The sequence below is a fragment of the Mus musculus genome, chromosome 3, assembly GCF_000001635.26.
Source record: "Mus musculus strain C57BL/6J chromosome 3, GRCm38.p6 C57BL/6J".
Classification (NCBI taxonomy): domain Eukaryota; kingdom Metazoa; phylum Chordata; class Mammalia; order Rodentia; family Muridae; genus Mus; species Mus musculus.
The window spans coordinates 7,041,520-7,049,938 of record NC_000069.6 but is presented as its reverse complement, the minus strand read 5'-3'; the positions used below and the strand labels follow the sequence as shown (position 1 = coordinate 7,049,938).

Genomic DNA, 8,419 nt, shown 5'->3' with positions numbered 1-8,419 from the left:
CTTAGAACACAGCTGTCAGCGCCATCTTATAATGGCAAATGTGAGGGCGGCTCCCAACAATAAAACCAGAAACATTGAATCTGATAGAAGAGAAAATGGGAATAGCCTTGAATGCCTTGGTGCAGGAGACAACTTTCTGAATAGAACACCAATACTTCAGGCACTAATAACAAAAATTAATAAATGGGACCTCATGAAACTGAAAAGCTTCTGTAAGGCAAAAGACACTATCAGTAGGACAAAATGACATCCTACAGAATGAGAAAAAATATTCACATCTGAGAGGGTGCTGATTCCAAAACTTATAAATAACATAAGAAATAAATTAAATCATACAATTAATATAGATCTAAACAGAACAGAGAATTCTCAACAGAGGAATCTTAAATGGCTGAGAATCACTTAAAGAAATGTTCAATATCCCTAGCCACCAGGGAAATGAAAATCAAACTGACTCAGAGATTCCATTTTACACCTGTCAAAATGGGTAAGATCAAATACTCAAGTATTAGTACATGCTGGTGAGGTTGTCAAGCAAGGAGGGCATGCCTCTATTGCTACAAATGCAAATCTGTATAACCTCTTTAGAAATTAATATGGCAGTTTCTCAGAAAATTAGGAACTGATCTACCCCAAGACCTAGCTATACTACTCCTGAGCTCATATCCTACGGACCGTCCATTCTATCATCAGGACATTTGCTCAACCATGTTCATAGGAGCTTTAATCATAATAGCCAGAAACTGGAAACAATCTAGTTCCTCAACTAAAGAATGGATAAAGAAAACATGGTACCTCTACACAATAGAGTATTAATTCCTATGTGAAAAAATACTATCATAAAATTATCTAGCCAATGTCTGGGACTGAAAGAAAATATCCTCAGTGAGATAACCAAGGCCCAAAAAGACAAGTATGCTATGTAAGTGGATACTGACTATAAAATAAAGGATAATCATGCTGCAATACTCACACCCAGAGAAGCTAAGTAACAAGGACAGCTTAAGGGGAGTCCCAAGAATCTTGCCTGGAAGAGGAAACAGAATAGATTTAGGGTACACTGGGGGCAGGTGAGAAGGGAACAGGAAGGATTAAGTGGGAGTGGTAGAGGGAGAGAATACAAGGTAGATAACTGGAGTTGAAGGTCATTTTTAGAGGATAACTGGAGTTGAGGGTCATTGTTTTAGATAGAGGTAGAAACTCTGGATTGGAAAGTCCATGTAGTCTATAATGGGGACAATAATAATGGGAAACATGGAGCCTGAATTGCCTATCCTTTGTAACCAAGCAAGTCCTCAAATGGAAAGACTGTAACACCAATCCAATTCTCAAATCTCTGAACTACAATTTCTCATGCATGCACCATGTGCTGGGAATGAACTTTGGGAGCCAGGCATAATTGTGATCAGAGAAACTTCATCCAGCAATTGATGAGAGCAGATGCAAAGGCAAACAACAGACAAATACTAGGCAGAGCTCAGGGAGTCCTGTGGAGAAGTGGGAGGAAGGACCGGAAAAGCCTGAGGAATCAAGGATACCACAAGAACATGACCCACAGAACCACCTGACCTGAACTCAAGTGGACTCACAGAGACCATGGGGCTTGTATAGGTCTCACCGAGGTCCTCAGAATATATGTTAATTTGTGTAGTTCAGTGTTCTAGTGAGATTCCTATCAATGGGAGCTAGACTGTCTCTATCTCTTTTCCCTGCCTTTGGGACACTTTTCCTCTTAGTAAGTTGCCTTGTTCAGTCTTGAAAGAACATGTGCCTGGTCTTAGTATATATAGCTTGTTATTTCCTATTCCTTTGATGTCATATTTGGAAGACTTGTTGTTTTTTTCTGAACCTAGGTGAGGAGGAGGAGAGGAGACTGAGGAGAGGGGAGGGGAGAAAGGGGTAACTGCAGTTGGGATTTGGGATGTATACATGAGATAATAATAAATAAAATAAAAATAATGAAATTATTTCTTGTTAAAACATGTAGGTTCCTTTCCATCTGTGTTTAAATGACAACTGAGAGGGTCTTATTGAAAGTATAACGTAAAAACAGAATTCTAGGCCTTTAGGCCCAGGCTTGGGAATGTGACCTCTGTGACTCAATGTTCCAAGGTATGCTAATCATAAAACAGATAGTGACATTCCTCCACCCACCCACTTCCTGGGTTCAAAGAGTCTTCATTCAAAGAATGTGCTATTGTTAGGGGCTCTTAGAAACTGTCTTGAGAGATAACCTGAACAATTACCAGGCATTCCTTGTGACTCTTGTGACTTTGCACTTCCTTGGGACTCTTAACTGGTATCTTTGGTATTTTCCAACAACGCTCTCCCCACTTCCTTGAGTTGTGGTTTCTTCCTTTAAATACCCCCTTTCCCAGCTACTCGGGCACCACAGTCCTCTACCCCTGCTACCCCTGTGTGGTGTATGACCGTGGGCCCAAGAGCACTCTTGAATAAAAGTCTTCTTGCAGTTTGCAGCAAGACCGTTTCTTTTGAGTAATTTGGGGTGTCACCTCTCCTGAATCAGAATGTGGGGGAGTCCTCACGTTGTGGGTTTTTCATTATATGACTTGCTAATATTGGAATTAATTAAAATCTCATTTATTAACACTAAAAACAATGTAAATGGTGAACTACATTATAATTAATTAATTAAAATCTGTTTTTAAAACTGTGTAAAATAGTCTTTGGGCTGTGTCTGTAACAAGTCTGTAAAAGAAAGTTTCATTGTGTTGAAACTTGGAAAAAAAATGGCTATTACATTTATTCCTTTGTTTTTTTCTGTGGGCTTCCCCCAGGACACTAGTAGAACAAGGCCCGTAGAATCTACTAAACATAGCTTATATGGGCTCACAGAGACTGAAATTTCAATCACAGAGCCTACATGACACTGTGCTACATCCTCTGCAAATATGTTATGGTTGTTGGCTTGGTGTTTTTTGTAAGATTCCTAAAAGTGTGTGTTGCAGTGTCTCTGACTCTTTTGCCTGCCCCGGGGACCCTTTTTCTCATATTGCATTGCCTCATCCAATCCTAATATGAGGCCTTGTGCCTAGTCTTATTGCATCTGGTTATGCTGACATTTTTTTTTTTAAAATAGAAAAATACTTTATTAGCCCAGAAACTTAGTATAGCGAGATATGAGGTACAATTTGCAAAACACATGAAACTGAAGAAGAATGAAGACCAACGTGTGGACACTTTGCCCCTTCTTAGAATTGGAAAGAATCACCCATGGAAGGAGTTACAGAGACAAAGTTTGGAGCTAAGACAAAAGGATGGACCATCTAGAGACTGCCATATCCAGTGATCTATCCCATAATTAGCCTCCAAAATAATTGAGGAAAATACGTAATAAAAGTAAAAGAAAAAAGAAAAAAAAGAAATATCAGAGAAGGGGGGGGAAGGGTCTACTGGAATAGCTTAGTAGGTAAAGGTGCTTGACATACAAAGCTGGAAACCTGAGTTCTGTCTGTGGAACACGCATAAGGTATGATTAAAAAATGCACTCCACAAACTTCCTCTAACATAAATATCTAGGCTTTTGCTCTAGACACACACAATTAATGTTGTTGTTGTTGTTGGGGAAGAAGAAGAAGAAGAAGAAGAAGAAGAAGAAGAAGAAGAAGAAGAAGAAGAAGAAGAAGAACAACAACAACAACAACAACAACAACAACAACAACAACAAGAAGGAGGAGGGGGAGGAGGAGGAGAAGGAGGAGAAGGAGGAGAAGAAGGAGGAGAAGGAGAAGAAGGAGAAGGAGGAGAAGGAGGAGAAGAAGGAGAAGAAGGAGAAGAAGGAGAAATAAAAAGAAAATGTTACTTAAATCATGAAGACTCACTAAATAATAAAATGCAATGTGGTAACAGTAATAGTAGCATTGGGTGAAGTTATTATTCCACTTAATATAAAATGCAATCCAAGAGAAAATGAACAAATTCCAGAAAGAGAAATTTACATCAAATAGACAAAAAATGTATAAAAAAATTCAGCCTGGTTGTCAGTCATGGATTGAAAATGAAAGCAATGTTAATGCTTTTATCTATAATATAAAAATGATCAATGATGTCAACATTCATGGATGTTAAGAAATATGCATTTTAGTTCTCTGAGATTATAAATCAAATTGACAGCATTTCTATAAAATGCAACAGAGGCAACATCAAAGTATAAAATGTGTATATCTTATATATAAATTTATAGTTATAAAATATATTATGATGAAATAATCATGAAAATTCATACCAATATATAAACAAATATTTTAACAGTACCATTCAGTAGAAGGGTCTTGGACTCAACAGTAATGTCTGCTCTCAAAGTCTCAGCAGTCAACCTGATACCTGGGAAGAGGGATCCTTAACTAACGAACTGCCTGCACCACACTGGAGCTTTGCTCTGGCTGATAAGGGCAATTTATTCTTTGGACCTCCTCTGATTTACTAGTTTCACTTCCCAACTGTTGTGTACACATGTGCTCTAAGCTACTGGGAGATGTGGCTTATAAACATCATTTTAATATTTTGTGTGTTGGATTTTTAAAAAAATATTTCTTTCATTCTTTCCCCTTTTCTCTATTGGCCTGGTTCCACTGGAGTTCCTTTTGTTCAGTGGGTTTAGAGTTTCTCATGTGCTGTGTGTTTCTGAAACCCTCTGGTTCATGTCTCTCTTGCATGCATCCTCATAACTTTCTCCCATCTCTTCACCACTTATGACTCAGTATTTCCTTTTTTCTCCACAAGCAGAGGATGGCATTGTCTGGCATCAATAGGAAGAGAGGTCCTTGGACTTGGGAAGGCTTGATTCCCCAGTGTAGGGGAATCTGAGGGTAGTAAGGTGGAAGTGGGTGGGTGGGAGGGGAGCACACTCATAGAAGCCAGGGGGCAATGAGATGTGGGATTCCGTAGGGAAAAATGGGAAAGGGGATAACATTTGAAATGTAAATACATAAAATATCCAATAAAAGAAAAAGCAAATTTAAAGGCAAGGGCTTAACAAGTCTTTGACAATGCTGACAACTAGTAAATGAATTTAAAAAGGAGAGTAAAGTATGAAAGGGAAAGAAGAAGAATGAAAAGAAAGAAAACTGCTCATTTTAGTTCCTATATTTCATTTTTAAACTGTCAAGGATAGTTGACAGAGGAAATCTATGAAATATTTTAGTCTGAGGACCAAAGATCCTAATGAGACTGTCCTTTCAAGTCTACTTTAGGGCTTTACAATCCCTTGATAGAATTGCACCTTCTCCTTTATTTCTGACCAATCATCTAGCCTGTCCTTCTGTGAAATCTTGAAATCAGTAATGTACTGATCTTGATCAATATGGCCATAATCCTGATTGGTATGTCCATCCCATAGACTGCTCAGCGTTGACCTCTAATATGTTTTATATAATGCCAGAAGCATTAGTTATGTAACACAAATCTACCACAGTAAGCAGTCACCAATGCCATTCAGAAGAATAAGACATTGGGTCAAAATATGTACTAACTTAAGTTGACAATTTTCTAGACGAAAAGATCCTGCTTGACTATAGGTTTATAAATGAGATAGAATTTAGAATGCAAGATCTCTGAGATTCTCCCACTTTTAAAGACTTCAAAATGGATAACTTAAATACATAAATCATATGGATATAGTATATGTAAATACCTACAACTTTTAATTATAATATAAACATACAATTCAGCTTTCAGAGTAGGCCACAGATAATTTTGTGAGCCTCTTAAAATTCTGTGATTTGATCACAGTGTTACTACTGTTTTTATTGTACATCTGAATTTCAGTTTCAGAAACATTAAAAAAAATAATTTCTCAAGCTGTGAACATGACCTATTTCTAGAATTTATAATACTATGCTAATTTTCATTCACACAGTAAGATGAATGGACTAATGAATGAGACTATAAAACAGATACAGATTTGTAAGGAAACCGAGGGCTGAGTGTACAGGTAGAAAAGCACATGAATTGACCTCTGAAGTTTTCTCTATACTTAATATGTGACATTGATATGGGACATTTGTTACAAATGAAGAAACAATGCTTACTAAGTATAAATGTTACTAAATATAACCATTTGTACCAAGATGGAGACTTTGAGTTATAAGGTCAATGGGATTTCCCAATGAAGATTGTTATATATCTACCATTGCAATAGCACACAAAAAGATTTGCTTTATTTACAAATATTTCTAATTTTTCTCTACTCTCACTACTGTGCCTTCCCACCCTTATGGAAAACGACAATCATGGGATTGCTCCTATAGTTCTATCTTCTCCAGAGCATTTCATTTGAAAATTGGAAGTTGTTGGCTTTTCAGATTATTCTTCCCTTCAACAGCATGCAATTCAAGTTCCCCATGTCTTTTTTGCGTTATTGGACTTTTTTTCTTACTATATAATATTCTACTGCATGGATATTCCTATTGTTATCACTGGTCAGACTGTAAATCAAAAACACATTTAACTTCTGGAGAAATTGTTAGAAAGTCCCAACAGAGACTTTCAGGTTAGGATTCTATCTGCCGTGCTGGAGTTCAGCCTGTCATTCCATCTCCAGAGTTTGATGTTGAATTGCTTTAATGTCTTGTCCATTTTTCTTGAATTTTAACAAATCTTTAGACACCGTGCCCTATCAAATACATTTGTGGCAATTTTTTCCCAGGATTTCTTTCTTTTAATGGTGTCATTGTCAGATTTCTAGCATCATTCTGCATAGGAAAAATTAAGATCCAGTATTCTAATATCAATTTACCAGCATTTTCCTGGATCATATTTCAAATTCTATTGAGAGAAACCTCTGTCCTAGATTACCAATATTTCCTTGATGCTATAATCTAGATATTTTCTAGTTTTGCCTTTGACTGGCATAATACTTTTGAATAGTACATGCTATTCAAATGAACACCATCATGTATGGTTTGAATCATTAGAGTCAGGCTGCCTGAGTATTAACGTTGCATTACCTGCTTATCTGGATGGAGTTGAGGTAGACTACATCAATGGTGTGCTTCCAATGCCTGTACAGCAGAACAGAGGACAGTGGTTATAGTGTAAGGTTACATGAAGGTAGACATGAGCCAACAGTATTATCCTGCGATGTCTAGAACCTGCCCAGTTTCAAACTTCCCTAAAGATTGCAGGAGCACTGGCTCAGGTCCCCAGTACTATTGTAATTTGGAAGGAGGACTTTAACTTTTATTTTTCTGATTAAAAACTTGAAGAGTAGATGTGGAAAATGTTGAGAACAGTCATGTTCAATTTGACTGCAAATTAGAATTTCTACTGACATTTTTGGCATGATGTTTTGTTATAGATGAGGTCTCATCCCTGGTGGTCTAACTTTCTGGTCATGGTATAGTATTTGGAAATGTCCCCTGCTGAGATGGAGAGTTTCAGGTGATGTATGGCTGGAGACCAGCTGTTTTAGGCCACAGCAGTTACACCATTGAGATCGACTGAGATTGTCTAACTTTCCTGTTAATTGAGTACCATTCATTGTTGATGTTGTTGTTTGGTTTTTGTGTATGTGTGTGTGTGTGAGTGTGTGTGTGTGTGTGTGTGTGTGTGTGTGTGTGTGTGTGTGAGAGAGAGAGAGAGAGAGAGATATGATAGTTATTTTGATATTCACTTTCATTTCTTTCAAGACAGTTTTCTCATTTGAATTTAAGTCAGACCTACCTAATGATTTGCTATTCAAAATTCTATTAACTAAAATACCATTACTCATTATGTAATTAAAAACCATTATCATTTTTTTCCATTTCCTCATTTGTTTTTTCAATATCAATATAAGAATTTCCTTTTCACTCTCTTATATTTTTTCCCATTAGTTTCATTAGTTTTGAGGAGAGTACCAAGAAAACATATTGATTCTGACCAGATCCAAAAATCACACTTCTTAGTAGGTTACAAGCCCTGGTTCATCTTGGTAAGTTTTCCTAAATTCAGCCTTCTACACTATCTCAACATTTTAAGCAATTTGACTGTAGTCCATGACTTATGTCCTTTATTACGCAGAACACACACACACACACACACACACACACACACACACACACACACACTACCACAACCACAATAAACACCACCAAAAACAACACACACTCTAAACAGATAGATACCTTACTTTGCTTTTTTTCTTCCTCAACATCTATATCTTTGGTTTACATTTTGTTTTATTCTTATTTCTGATGAAGACCTGTTCCTTTTCTTCACCAAGATGGATCCAAAATATACGTGCTCTTTATCACATCTCCCCTATCTCAGGCTCTTATATCAATTATTCTGCTTGCCAGACTCTTTAATCTTTTGTTCTCTCCTCCATCACCCCCCCTTCCCATCCCTGCACAAAAGAGGCTGCCCCATTAATATTTAATGAAGTGGGATTGAATTGAATTGGACTCAATTCCTCAAG

At 37.1% G+C, this 8,419-nt stretch overlaps 1 long non-coding RNA gene across 1 annotated transcript; it reads right to left on the bottom strand.

The window, feature by feature from the left end:
• Positions 1–995: 995 nt before the first annotated feature.
• Positions 996–7,139, bottom strand: Gm41991. The gene is made up of 3 exons (XR_878664.2): positions 6,969–7,139; positions 3,450–3,549; positions 996–1,027 (listed from the first exon to the last, which is right to left on the bottom strand). It is a non-coding gene; the product is annotated as a predicted gene, 41991 (long non-coding RNA).
• Positions 7,140–8,419: the final 1,280 nt, after the last annotated feature.